The following is a 5,916-nucleotide window of genomic DNA, read 5'->3' on the forward strand; positions in this document are numbered from 1 at the left end:
GTCCTCCACCCCCCTTTGCGATCTCCTGCGTGACTGGAAGGTCCTAATATGGCTAGAGGGAAGGTGAATAGCCTATTTAGAAATTCTACAAACTCACTAGAGCAAGAGGTTAGTAAATAACGAAGCAAAGCCTTTTGCTCTAGCTCTAATGGGGTGTTTGCAAGCCACCTATCCAACAATTCTAGTTGATATGAACACTAGGCACACAAGTGTTATGTCACTACAAGCTACACTAGTGAACTACGCTACACAAGACAAGACTAGCAACTAAACTAGTTACACTACTTTGCGGTAAATAAATAGAGAGGAAGAGATATTTATATCGCCGTGTAGGGGATGAACCAATCACCAATATATGAACAATCAAGCACCGGGAGAATGCCAATCAAACACAATTGAGACAACAATTTTTCTCTCGAGGTTCACGTGCTTGCCGGCACGCTATGTCCCCGTTGTGTCGACCAACACTTGGTGGTTGAAAGGTCCTAGTATGGCTAGAGGGGGGGTGAATAGCCTATTTAAAAATTCTACAAACTCACTAGAGCAAGAGGTTAGTAAAAAACAAAGCGAAGCTTTTTGCTCTAGCTCTAAAGGGGTGTTTGCAAGCCACCTATCCAACAATTCTAGTTGATATAATCTCTAGGCACACAAGAGCTATGTCACTACTTACACTAGAGAGCTACCTAAAGTTTCTATGCAAGTAAGAAAGCTACTCTAGTTTGCAGGAATGAAAAAGAGATGGTTTGATCTTTATACCGCCACGTAGAGGGGATGAATCAATCAATAATATGAAGTCCAATCACCGGGAGAAATCCAATGAACAATCACAAAGGAGACACACAATTTTCTCCCGAGGTTCACGTGCTTGCCGGCACGCTACGTCCCCGTTGTGTCGACCAACACTTGGTGGTTCGGTGGCTAAGAGGTGTAGCACGAACCTCGTCCTCACTAGGACACCATAAGAACCTACCCACAAGTGAGGTAGCTCAATGACACGAGCAATCCACTAATGTTGCCTTTGGCTCTCCGCCGAGGTAGGCACAAACCTCTCACAATCACCGGGAGATGGCCACGAACAATCACCGACTCGTGCCAATCCTCCTCCGCTGCTCCAAGCCGTCTAGGTGGCGGCAACCACCAAGAGTAACAAGAAAACCGCAGCTAGAACGATCCCCAAGTGCCACTAGATACAATCACTCAAGCAAATGCACTTGAAATCACTCCCAATCTCACAAAGATGTATAATCTATGAAGGAGATGAGTGGGAGGTGTTTGCTTAGGCTCACAAGGATGTCAAGTAGGTTAGAATGCCAAGAGAGTGAGCCCCAAGCCGGCCAAACACGTATATATAGCCCCTCAAGCAAATAGAGCCGTTGGCTCTTTCACTGGGCGAAATACGGGGTCACCGGACGCTCTTAAAGGGGCACCGGACGCTCAACACCAGCGTCCGGTGCTCCAACGTCAGCCGTGTAACAGAACCGACCAAATTATAAGAGATTAAGCCTAATAGTGACCATTTGCATAGTCAAACCATCACGCTTAAGCCCATATAATCCCGGTAGTCCGTGAAATCTCGAAGGATTTCAAACCACACATCACATATACAGCCAAGATCGTAATAAGTTTAGCGGTCGCCATCCACACGTACATCCAAATTACAACATTCATGAAACACATCGGAGTGCTTAAAGTTATTACAAACCAAGTTCTTCAAGTAGCGGAAGCTTCATAGTTCGAAAATACAACACACACGATAAGTCTGATACAGTGCCATAGTTTGGTCATTCCCACAAAAGCAAAAGAAGAGACAGAGTGACCATCGCCCTTGGTCTAGTCATCCCCCATAGCTGGGTACAGACAGAGGATGCAATAACCATAATACATCTGACCATCTGCAAAACAACATGGGAATAGAACCCTGAGTACGAGAAGGTACTCAGCTAGACTTACCCGCCATAAACTTAAAATAAAGACTCATCGAGGATCATGAAGGCTATTTAGTGGGGTAGCTGACAACCATTTTGCAAAGACCGCAAGGTTTCATTTCCCGAACCTACATAAATCTTTTCTGCTTTTAATCTGCTCAAGTTGAAAGTATCATTATCTATTATCTAGGTTTGCTCCTGTGCTATTACAAGCAAGTATGAGACTATGATAGTACCTCATCACAGCAGTCATAAACCCGTTTCATTATAACCCAAGTGTTCCATAGTCCTTACTACGAGGACGAAGCTCATGTCAAGTGCTCACTATCCAGGAGCGATGGCGATTCGAATCGATTTCTAACCAGCTGGCGACTTTATTCCCCACACAAACCACACTCACTGATCAAGTGAGCTACAGGTCACCGTGTTGCACTATCCAGGACCAATTCGCGGGTTCGACAGGCACCGCCCGTACCCGAGGACCGTTCCGGCGACCGAGGTACCCAAGGTATACCAAGGTTGCGCGCCGCGCCCTCGTCGTTCTCCTCGACCATCACCAATACAGCGCGTACATCGGGCCGATTCCCGGCCCGGATAGTGCTCAGGCTTCGCGGTCGGAACGACTTATCCTTCCAGCTAAATGTGGGGCATGCGTTCAACATGACAAGAGGGCCGTCAACGATCGGTCCTTAATCGACACAGACAGGGGCACTATGGTCAACCCACCATAAGTCCCTGCCCGGTCTCCAAATTCATTCCACCCTGGGTTATTCTTTTCCCCGAGCAACCAATGCTTAATCAAGCAGGTATCCACCTATATCTCGCAGGTGACAGGGAATCACCCGACTTCTACCGGACTAAGCAAGCTAAGCATAGACTCCGTGCCTGTCTACATAGGACAAGGTAGTTGAATGAGTAGGAATAACAAGGAGTACTCATGCAGCAACGGTATCAGGCAACTCCTATCACGTAATATGCAAAAATAGTAGAATAAGTATAGCACTTTATATAAGTTAGCGAGAAATAGGGAGACTTAGAATGCTCCGGGGCTTGCCTTTCTCAAACGTGCTGGGTCGGTGATCCGGGCACTCTTGCAGTTCCTCTCCGGGCTCTTGTACTTCCGGAGGTTCCTGCTCCTGAAGCTCCTCGGGTTCCTCGGGTCTCACTTCGTTCTCCTGCGAGCCTGTATGATGCATATATGCTCATGAGTGGCGTGCGAGATGCCCGAGTGGATGCTTATATGAAAGAGTACCAAAGGAGTCATGTTTGTGATGCATAGGTAATGCACTTGGTCATGCTTATTACAAGGTAGTTAACATCACCCAAGAATAAACAATTGAACCAAACACCTATTACATTCTCTTTGATCATTATTTTTCAAATGCAACCAGCAACCTCTATGATGCTTCAAAGATACACCAAACCCAACTTATTCCATTCCACCTATATATACAACCATTTATAGTTTTCTTTATTCATTTCTAAGCCCATTAAAAATGACATGCAGTTCTGTTCATCAATAAATTCCACAAAAATTACAGGAGACTCCCAGCTAAGCATAAAGTTTACTGAGAATTTTTTTTCATAATTTTTGGTTACTTATTTTGAGCCACAAAAATCACAAGATTAATTACTAAGGCAAGTAAAATCACCCTACTGTGATATAAGTGTCAAACAATAGATTTCATATTTTTACAATTTATCTAATATCATAAGAAATACCCACAAAATTTTCCAGATTTATTGCATGACCCATTTAATTATTAAAAATCATAAAGTACTGCCATGCAAGCATTTAAATTGCCATAATTTCATTTATACACCAAATAATATGTAACAATATTTTCTCAGTGAGTAAACACACATGCAGAGCCAGCAAAACAAGTTTCACATTTTTCTGAGCCATATTTCATTTACTATGCATTTTCCAAGTTTAACAAAATCATGGATTAATTATTCTTACACAGAAAAGTTACTCAAACATGACATGCAATCATACTAGGATATAGATCTGGAAATAAGGAACACACCAAAATTTATTTCACCATTTTTGGAGCTATATTCATCAAGATATGGATTTTTGAACATTTAAATCATTTTCTGGAAAAACTTTTAAAACGAAAAACCACCTAAAACGCTAAACGCACCCGGATCCATTCCCTCGGAGCCACTGACAGGCGGGACACGCGAGTCAGAGGACCCCACCTGTCATCCACCCCGGGACCCCGCGGCCAAAGATCGGCCGGAATCTCGCCGCCGGTGAGGTTTCCGGCGACACCGTGAGCACCTACGGCTTCGCGCGAACGAGACGAGTCCAGCCGTACCCTCTTTGGCACCGGACGAGCACCGGAACTACCTCGCCGTCGTGAATGGCGGACGCGGCGGCGCTGCTCGCCGTGGTCCGGCCGTTTCACGGCGGTAGAGCGCGAGCCACTAACGGGAAAAGGTGCGCGAGGTCAAGGCGGACCCAAAGCACCTACGAGCGCAAGCAGAGGCAGAGAGGAGAGGGAGAACCGCGCGAGCCGAGAGGTCGCCGGAGCTCCGACTTACTCCGGTGAGCTCTAGCGGACACGCAGGGCTTACCAAGCGCGGAAGAACGCGAGCACGCGACGCGGAAGGACGAGGCGGAGCCGGTGGTGGTCACGAAGGGGAAGAAGAGGGCCGGAGCTGGCCGGGAGAGGAGCTCCGAGCCGTCGGCGGCTATGGCGTGCGGCGGAGCGGCGAGCGCTGCGCGAGAGCGAGAGAGCGAGAGAGAGAGAGCTGAGGAGCGCAAATGGGAGCGGGGGCGGAGGCGAGCGCGACCGGGGGCACCTGGTGGCCGACCAGGGCGTCTCCACGCCGTCGCATGCCCGCCACGCGGCGGCCGAGCCCTGCCGGCGTGCCACGGCGTCGCGGCGAGCGCTGTCCGCGCGCGCGGACGCGGGCGCGAGCGCGGGGAAGGGGGAGGGGAGAGCGCGGGCGGGCCGAGCCGGCTTCGGCCAGTGGGCCAGAAGCGAGGCCGCGGCCTGCTAGCGCCCCCTTTCTCCTTTTTCCATTTTTTTTTTAATTTCTTTTTTTTTTCAAATTCTCTTATAAATTCATTTGGACCAATTTCCAGTCATTTTCACCTCTTGCTCCCAAAAACAAAGTTGTTCCAAAATAAAAACTCTACAACTTTGCTTTAACAAGCTAGACCAAATTCCAAACAAAATTTGAATTACAAGTTAAAACTTAGTTCTAGGTTTTAAATAAATTCTTTTTGGGTATTTTTGTATAAATTCCATTTTCTCAATTTCCATAGCTCCAAAAATTGCACAAAAATATTCTAAATTCTTTTCACACATGAATCAACCAAATTTGAATTTTTCACAATTTTAGAAGCAAGCATCATATTTTAAACATATTTAGAACACATGAGAGGATGCACATAAAATCATGATTTGGCAAGAGTGTCATGCTCATGATGCTTATGCTTGATGGAAGGCTTATGCATGGCTTTGGTGAGACTAAGTGCATGCTTAACACCTAGGGTGTTACAGCCCTTCCCCCCTTAGGGAAATCTCGTCCCGAGATTTTGGGTTACTAACCATTTCTTATGAAACTTTGGGTAAACTGTTTTTAAGTAATCCTCTGTTTCCCAGGTGGCATCCCTATCGTCATGATGACTCCACACCACCTTATATGTTCTGACAACTTTGTTTCGGGTTACTCGCTCCTTGGTATCCACAATCCCCACCGGCTGCTCCTTATACTCCAGGTCTGCCTTTATCTTGATTTCTCGAGGTTCAACTCTTTGCTCAGGCACTTTCAAACATTTCCGTAGTTGTGACACATGGAAGACCGGAAAGATCGAGCTCATCTCTTCAGGTAACTGAATCTTATAGGCCACTGGGCCTTTCCTCTCTAGCACTTGGTACGGTCCCACGTATCTGGGTGCAAGCTTGCTTCGAACTCGGAAACGTTGAACTTTCTTCATTGGTGTAACCTTGAGGTACACATAGTCACCTATGTT

This window comes from Sorghum bicolor, chromosome 9 (genome assembly GCF_000003195.3).
Source record: "Sorghum bicolor cultivar BTx623 chromosome 9, Sorghum_bicolor_NCBIv3, whole genome shotgun sequence".
Classification (NCBI taxonomy): domain Eukaryota; kingdom Viridiplantae; phylum Streptophyta; class Magnoliopsida; order Poales; family Poaceae; genus Sorghum; species Sorghum bicolor.